Genomic DNA, 9735 nt, shown 5'->3' with positions numbered 1-9735 from the left:
TGCCAGAATTGGAAATTTTAAACCTTCCTATGTAAAATCGAACCCCAATTTAGATGTTTTGGACGATGGGGTGATTTTGAAAAGAAAATAAGGGATTTTTGGAGTGCGATAGTGGTGAGGTTGGAGTTATTGTGTTGATGATTGTGAAACAAAAAAGAAAAAGTAAAAAAGAAGCTGAGGAAGACTGGAATTAGGATTTCAAAAATTATATTAGATATAAATATAAATTAAACTACGTCAATTAGTCATTGCAACATCCAACATGGTAAAGAAGGTGCTATCTCAGCACTGTATTTGCTTATTCATCACTTAAAAGACTTGAGAGACCAAATTGGTATCCGAACATAAATTTGGAACACTATTATAAAAAATTTTAAATTTCAAAAACCAAAATGAATAATCACATGAATCTCAAGAAACAAAATAGAAATTTAATCTAAAATATATATTTTAATTATAAAACATGATTTAAAACTGCATCAAATTTATTCAAACTATAACTCGAATTCTAACATAAAAGTTATATAAAATAAAAAATGATAAATTCCAACCAAAAAATTAATTTATATTTGGGTTAATTTTTTTAGATGTTTGGACTGAGTGATGTCTTCTTGAACACCTTATTTAAAAAATAGTCATTTGATATATATATATGAATTTTTTTAAATGTACTTAAAATATTGGTGTTTTAATAATCTTAATTATTGATTTTAATTAATATATATTATATATATTTTTTATAATTAAAATTAACAGTTAAAATTATTGGAATATTAATATACTTCATACACTTGAAATTCTTCTACATATGTATTAGAATAATTTATACTAATAAATTGAATGGGGTATAAAATTACACAGATATTCTAAATTAATTTTCGATACACGCATGTCTTAGAATATCTCTTTATAAATCGAATCAATCATATTCGATTTAGCTATAATAGTAATAAATTGAATCAACTAAATTCGATTTACTGTATATATACTGTATATATACTGCAGAAGTAATAAATTGAATTACAGATATATGTAAATCGAATCTAATTTATTCGGTTTACTATTTTTGTAGTATATATACAGTAAATCGAATCAGTTTTGATGAGTTTGAAAAACTCTAAATAAATATTTGTGATGACTAAACATTATTAAAATAATTAATTACAAAATTATTAATTTAATTTTCATCTAATATATGTTAATTAATAATTTTGTGTTGCAGGTTTTATAATTGGGCCGAAAATAAAATATAATTACTACAAGCCCAAGTGTGATTTTATTTCTAATTCAGCTTTGATTCAAAAAATATTCAAAAAAGTATGGCTGAATTGTTGTGATATTATTTGGGCCAAATTGAAGCTATTATTGCTACAAGCCCAAATTAATATTGATGCTACAAGACCCAATGCATGATCCGAATCCACTAAGCATAGAAAGCAAAGTTCCATTGCTTCCAACAGAACTTCTTTACTCATCATGAAGTGGAATTCAAAATTTTATTGAATAAAGCTAATAAATGCATGGGAAATATGAGAGAAAAAGTTTCATTGATTTGATTGATGGCTTTTAATGAAAGGCATGCTACCAAGAAACAAAAAGGAAGTGGACATTAATTTATTTTGTCTAAATCCTTTAGTTAATGTTCATACCTTCCTTTCTTCTCTCTTTTGCTTCTAACCTTCGGTCATAACACAGAGAAACCATGGAAGCTAAGCATAGCCACCGAAGAGAAAAAGAAGCACGCTACAAGACCATCACAATGATGGCAAGAAAATATAACAAAATAAAAGTGTGTTGTGGCTGAGATTTTCACCAAAAATGGTAAGATTTGGTGAGGAAATCTCGAGCTCCTCATACCCAAAAAGAAGAAGAAGATCTCGGCCAGTAAGAAAGAGATTCTTGGAGGCATGGCTTGTCTCTGATTCTGCTCAACCACCACAAGAAGTAGCTAGAGTGGCGAAGTGATGGAAGAGGCAGAGATTGGAGCAGATGAAGCCATCATCATCATGAAGCATCAAGGGCCAGAAATCCATCTTGGAGAGCAAACCAAGGATGGAGCGCTTGGATTGATGAAGAGTGATGACCAAGGAAGAACTAGAGGTATTTGCATGTTGGGTTTTGCATGAGTTACCTTCTCTCTCTCTCTCTCTGTGGCCGAACCGGTTATGTGTGAAGGAAAAGAAGTTGAGCTTGGGTTTTTGGTTCAACTGTGGAGGCTTCCCTCTTCTATAAAAAGGGAGAACAGCCACGGTTTGATTCAAGGAGTAAGATTTGAGAGTGCAAGGCACAGAAGTCTCAGAGCTACCTAAACTAACAGTTTTCTCTTCTCCTTCAATGTATTTTGTTTAGTATTTTTCTGTTTAATTTTGTCATGTCTTGAGTCTCATGAAAAAAGGCAAACAGTGAGGTTTGTATGAAAAAAGTCATAGAGCGAAAAAAGGCAGAGAGTGCAAAATTAAAAGAAAAAGCCATAGATGTCCTTAGAGTTCCTTTGTTCATCTATGTTGTGTTTCATGATTCTGTGGGAATCCCCTTGTAAGTTGGGTTAGCACTTTACAGCTTGTAATCAGGATTGATTATAGTGAAATTCCATCATAGTTGTGATGGAGACTGGATGTAGGCTGCACTGCACTTAGCAGCTGAACCAGGATATATCTGGGTGTAATCCTCTTTCTCTACTACTCCATTTCTGTTTCTACTGCATAGGAGCTAAAACCAAAAATATCTCGTGCCAAGTGACGAGACAAAAATAAAAAGTCTCGTGGCTAGGGACGAGACAAAAACAGAAAAGTCTCCTCAAAGACCGGAAAGTGTAATCAAGCAAAAAGGGGGCTAAGATTCAACCCCCCATTCTCTTAGCCATTGAAACCATCAATTGGTATCAGAGCTTGGTCTCAAAGAGATCAAGTTTTGCAGCTTGGAGTAAAGATCCTCATGGCAAAAAACAGTGGCTCAAATGTGGTGTCCTACAATCTGACCGAAGGACAATCAAGCAACAGACCTCCTTTTTTCAATGGGAAAAATTATACCTATTGGAAGGAGAGGATGAAGATATTTGTGCAAGCAGTAGATTACAGACTGTGGAAGATCATCCTGGAAGGGCCTCAATATCCAACTGTTACAAGTACCGAAGGAGTTGTTTCTCTTAAACCTGAAGCAAGTTGGACGGATGAAGATAGAAAAAAGGTGGAGCTTAACGCCAAGGCCATCAATCTGCTCAACTGTGCTATCAGCTTTGAGGAGTACCGACGGGTATCACGTTGCACAACAGCAAAGGAAATCTGGGATAAACTCCTAGTTACTCATGAAGGAACAACCATTGTGAAAAAGACCAGGATTGATATGTTAAACAGAGAGTATGAAATGTTTGCAATGAAGGAAGGAGAATCCATTGATGAGATGTTTGAACGCTTCAACACCATCATTGTTGGCTTGGATGCTATGGAAATCAAGTATCCTAAATCTGTGCTAGTGAGAAGAGTGTTGAGATGTCTCACAAAAGAGTGGGAAACAAAAGCTTTAATTATCTCTGAGAGTAGTAGTCTTGACTCTACGACTTATGATGATTTGAGAGGAAATTTACTTGCTTTTGAAAACACCTACTTGAAAAAAGATTCAAAAAAGAAAGGAATAGCTTTTTCTTCTGTCACTAACCCTCTGGATGATGAATCCAGTGATAACTCATCTGAAAATCAATTTGTGTTGTTTGCAAAAAAATTCAGGAAAATGGTGAAGCTCAAAGGCAAAGGCGGCAGCTCAAGGAAAATGAAGAAAGACCTTAGCAAAGTAACTTGTTACAACTGCAAGAAAATGGGGCATTTCAAATCTGATTGTCCCAAGTTGAAGAAGGAAGAGAAGCCAAAAAGAGGAAAGAAGAAAGGACTGATGGCTTCATGGGAAGATTTGGAAAATGACTCGGATGATGATGATGAGGAATCCGAGACCAAGTCACAACCTTGTCTCATGGCAGATCACATAGATCAGGTAGTCTTTCATAATCCTAACACTGAAGATCTTCATCTTATGATAGACCACCTTTCTAAAAAAATAAGATGCTTTCTGCTGGAAAATCAAGAACTTGAACAACAAATCACCATTCTTAAAGCTGAAAACAGTTTTCTTAAAGAAAAAGTAAGGGAGGCCGAAACTGCTTGTGATCTTGTTAAAGAAAATAAGTAGTTAAAAGCCCAAATTAAGAGCTGTGAAAGTGATCATTCCGTTCTTGCATATGTAGATTGTTTTAAAAGAAATGAAGAGTTGCTTAAAGAGGTTAAAAAGCTTAAGAAAGACTTAGCCAAATTCACCCAAAGTTCTGAAAATATGAATCAAATATTGGCTAGTCAAAAACCTCTTTATGACAAGGCTGGGTTGGGGTTTTATAAATCTGCTGAAAAATCTCATTTTGAAAACTTTGCATCATCTTCTAATGATACAAGATTTCAAGACCACACCTACTTTAACAAAACAGCAACTCCAACATTTTGTAGACTATGCAATCAAAATGGACACTTTCCTATTCAATGTTTTTTTGGTGAAAGAATGATTGGTGATAAAGTTTGTAAAGTTGTTTTTGATTACAATGGCTTAGGACATAGGAGATGGTTTAACGTGAAAGGATCCAAGAAAATTTGGATACCTAAGGTCACTTGAGCTTGTTTTGTAGGTGTGCCTAGCATCCAAACGGAAAGAAAATATGTGGTATATGAATAGCGGATGCTCTAGGCATATGACCGGAAAGACAACCTTCTTCATAAAGCTTGATGAATATGATGGAGGACTTGTCACTTTCGGTGATGATGCAAAAGGAAAAATAGTGGCTGTTGGGAAAGTTGGTAAAAATTTTTCATCTTGTATAAATGATGTTCTTCTTGTACATGGTTTGAAACATAATTTACTTAGTGTTAGTCAATTGTGTGATTTAGGCTTTGAGGTTATTTTTAGGAAGTTTGTTTGTTTAGTTGTTTGTGAGAAAACTGGGGATATTTTATTTGAAGCTAAAAGATGCAATAATGTGTATGGATTGACTCTTGAGGATCTAAAAGAACAAAATGTAACATGCTTTACATCTCTTAATTCTGAAAAATGGCTATGGCATAGAAAGTTGGGTCATGCAAGCATGTACCAAATTTCTAAGCTAGTTAAGAAAAATCTGGTTAGAGAAATTCCAAAAATCAAATTTGATAAGGATCTTACTTGTGATGCTTGCCAATTGGGCAAACAAGTAAAATCCTCTTTTAAACCTAAAGATGGAATCTCAACCAAAAGGCCATTAGAGATGTTATATATTGATCTTTTTGGACCAACAAGAACTCAAAGTTTAGGAGGTAAACACTATGGTCTTGTGGTGGTAGATGATTACTCTAGATTTGGTTGGGTACTTTTCCTTGCTCATAAAAATGATGCCTTTCATGCCTTCTCCACTATTTGCAAGAAAATTCAAAATGAAAAGGATTTAAAAATTGCCCATTTAAGAAGTGATCACGAAAGAGAATTTGAAAACCAAGACTTTGAAAAATTCTGTGATGACTTAGGAATTTCTCATAACTTTTCATGCCCTAGAACCCCCCAACAAAATGGGGTGGTTGAAAGAAGGAATAGGAGCCTTCAAGAGATGACTAGGGCTATGCTTTGTGAGAATGAGATTCCTAAATTTTTATGGGCTGAAGCTGTAAATACAGCTTGTTACATTTTGAATAGGACAATCATTAGAAAAGGGTTGAAGAAAATCCCTTATGAGCTATGGAAAGGAACCCCTCCAAATCTTAAGTACTTTCATATTTTTGGATGCAAATGCTTTGTACTTAATAATAAAGAAAACCTTGGAAAATTTGATCCAAAATCTTATGAAGGAATGTTTGTTGGATATTCCACCACAAGCAAGGCCTATAGAGTTTATCTCAAGGAACATAGAACTATAGAGGAATCCATACATGTTACTTTCTGTGATTCTAACTTAATTCTCAGTGCTGTGATAGATAATGATTCAGATGGTGAAGAGGCTGGAACAAGTGAAGAAAATCCCAAATCTACTCAAAACGAAGAATCTGCCAGTCCAGTTTTGTCTCGTCAGATTGGAGGAGATATTTCCATTTTATCTCCTGAGCAGACACGAGAAACTGAAACAGTGAGACCACCAGAAACTCATCAAAGCTCAACACCACTTCGGAAGCCTAGAGAATGGAAGTCTATGAGGGGTTATCCTCATGACTTCATAATTGGTGATCCCTCTCAAGGAGTAACAACAAGATCCTCAACCAAAAGACAATCCGAACCAAGCAATTTTGCTCTCTTGTCACAAATGGAGCCCAACAATGTCAAACAAGCTCTTGAAGATCCATCTTGGGTCAAAGCAATGCAAGAAGAGCTTGCTCAATTCGACAAGAATGAGGTTTGGACACTAGTACCTCATCCGGATGGTAAGAAAGTTACGGGTACTAAGTGAGTATTTAAAAACAAACTTGGTGAGGATGGACAAGTTGTTCATAACAAGGCTAGATTAGTGGCCCAAGGTTACGATCAAGAAGATGGTATAGATTTTGATGAGTCTTTTGCTCCGGTAGCGAGAATGGAAGCAATTAGGTTGCTTCTTGCCTATGCTGCCCATAAGGGTTTCAAAATGTTTCAAATAGATGTTAAATGTGCTTTCCTTAATGGCTTTATTGATAGAGAAGTGTATGTGGCACAACCCCCCGGTTTTGAGGATAAAGAATTTCCAAATCATGTTTTCAAGTTAACTAAGGCTCTTTATGGTCTTAGACAAGCTCCAAGAGCTTGGTATGAAAGGCTTAATGCCTTCTTGTTGGAAAATCATTTTCAAAGGGGTACCACCGACACTACTTTATTTATTAAAGCATCTAATGATGATATACTCCTTGTTCAAGTTTACGTTGATGACATTGTATTTGGATCGGTCAATGTATCCTTGTGTGAAGAGTTTGAAAAACTCATGACTAGTGAGTTTGAAATGAGTTTAATGGGAGAGCTAACTTTCTTTCTTGGCCTCCAAATTAAACAAACTCCTAGTGGTACTTTTATTCACCAAGGAAAGTATGCAAAAGAACTTATCAAAAAGTTTGCTCTAGAAAATTCCAAATCAATGGCTACACCAATGCATCCTAACACAAAACTTGAAAAGGATGATGATGGCCAAGATGTGGATGAAACAAGGTATAGAGGAATGATAGGCTCACTTATGTACCTTACCTCCTCTAGACCGGATATTGTCCAAAGTGTGGGTGTATGTTCACGATTTCAATCTCACCCAAAAGAATCCCATCTTACGGCTGTTAAACATATCATTAGATACATTAAGGGAACTTGTAATTATGGGTTATGGTATCCTAAATCTGATGATTTTTGTGCAGTAGGATTTTGTGATGCAGATTATGCGGGAGATAGAGTGGATAGACGAAGCACATCAGGCATGTGTTGCTTCCTTGGAAGCTCACTCAACATGTGGTCAAGCAAGAAGCAAGCCACAGTGGCCTTATCCACAGCTGAAGCAGAATACATTTCCGCATCTGCATGTTGCTCTCAATTAATTTGGTTAAAAACACAATTGGAAGATTACAAATTAAAGATCAATAGTATACCCTTATTTTGTGATAATATGAGTACTATAAATATTTCAAAAAATCCTGTTCTACACTCAAGAACCAAGCACATTGAGATAAAATATCATTTCATTAGAGAACATGTGCAAAAGGGTACTATTGATATTCAATTTGTAAAATCTGAAGACCAAATTGCTGATATTTTTACAAAACCTCCCTGTGAAGACAGATTTTGTATCTTGAGGAAAAGTTTGGGAATGTTTGATTTAAATTTCATTGATAACTTGTGAATATTTGACTCTGTTCAGTTTTGTCTCGTAGGTTTGGACGAGATAAAAATGAGGGCATGATGGAAGAGCTATAATTAAGGGGGAGGCAACGCAGAATTTAAATTTCATGGGCCCTACCAAATATCTTTGACCCCACCATGGCAGTTTTGTTAGTTCCACATTTTTTTGAAAAGTAAATTCACAAAATCTCTTGGTTGTCTTATCAAATCTTGTTGGAAGAAGAAGAAGCATTTTGTCAAATCAAATCTTTCCTTCCAACTAATCCCTTGATTCAAGGAAACTCCCTTTTCAGTTTTTGAAACCTCCTTTGATTAATAACCGCGCCATAATGGTCATTAACTTCCCCATCATCTCTTTCCAATCAACATTTAATGCTCTCTAACCTCCCTCCACTCACCACACCTTCGGGCATCACTTCATCTTCCACCCCCATTCTTTTCGCTCACCATGAAAAAGAAAACGGCACTTAGAAGAAGTGGCCGAACCCTCATTCCTAAAAATCCACCTTTTTCATCACCTCAAACTCACACCCATATCCATCTTCATTCAACATCCTTTTCTTCTCATACACCCCCCTCCAAAAGGACCGAAACTATGCGCCGGAAAGTCGTTGCTCAGAAAACTTCAGGGAGAGGAAAGACTGGAAAGAACAAGCAACCGAGTGTTGAAGAAGATGAAGAGAAATCACACACTTCACCCCTCCATCACCACCCAAGAAATCTACTCCACATGCAAAAAGCTCTCAGAAGAAGAAAAGCTTTGTGTTACATGATACTAGAGAACCTGCAAATTTGGAATCACTAGAGTTCAAGAACAAATTCCACAAAACTCACTCACATTTTGATCCCTCTCGGTTCTACTCCTGTGCCTTCTACGAATTTCACAAAGAGGTTCTGCTGAAACGTCATCTCTGCCCCTCATACTTGGTAAATCTTGAAAATCTGGCCACCAAAGGAATTAACTTTTCTTCTCTGTTCGATGCTCTGAAGTGGACTCCACTGGTTCACATTCAGAAACTTGTTTACCCAGGGCTGGTCCGGGAATTCTATGCAAACATGCGTTTGATAGATGACTCAATTCACTCTTATGTCAAGTGTGTCTATATGACTCTCAATCCTAAAACCATAAGCGCTGCTCTTGGGTACGAGGATGAAGGACCAAAAGTTTACATGATTGATAAATGGGATGATCAAGTTGGGGTCGCACAGCAAACTGTCTTGCAACACATCTGTGCAAATCTTTCTGGATTAGATGGATTAATCCCAACCCATCGAGCACTCGGTCCTGAGAACTCACTCTTGCATCGAATCATCACTCACATCCTCACTCCACAAAGTGGTTCTCACCATAGAGTAACAGTTTCTGACTCCATTATTCTCTTTGCCCTTATTACTTCTTCTCCAATTTCATTTGCTTATATTACGATACGTCATATGTGGGAAGCAGTTAAAAGTACTAAAAAGGCTAATCTTCCTTATGGCATGTTCCTCACATGTATCTTTGAGTATTTTAAGGTTGATTTATCTAATGAAATTGTTGAGAACAAGGTTTTGACGATTAAAGGAGGAGGAGTTTCGGGTAAGAAAAGCAAGTGCTCAATTCCCTCCGAGCCGTCACTCAGTGATCTTGAGAGTCACCCCCCTGAACCTTCCAAAGTAACTGCATCAATTAGGGAAGTTCTTCATGAATTCCACAACATGTCAAAGTTATTGGTTCAATCTCACAAGGCTGCCCGGAAGTTGGCATATGAAAATGAAAAGGTTTGGAAGAAATGTCACGAAAGGGTGGGCTTCATGATTCAAAGCTTTGAGGATGAGATGGGGACCGAGGATAAAGAAGATGATTCTGAATCAGAGTTCAATCTTTCTGACGATTGATAACTGTTTCTGTGT

The sequence above is a fragment of the Arachis hypogaea genome, chromosome 15, assembly GCF_003086295.3.
Source record: "Arachis hypogaea cultivar Tifrunner chromosome 15, arahy.Tifrunner.gnm2.J5K5, whole genome shotgun sequence".
In the NCBI taxonomy this organism is placed as follows: domain Eukaryota; kingdom Viridiplantae; phylum Streptophyta; class Magnoliopsida; order Fabales; family Fabaceae; genus Arachis; species Arachis hypogaea.
This window is presented reverse-complemented; position numbering follows the sequence as displayed.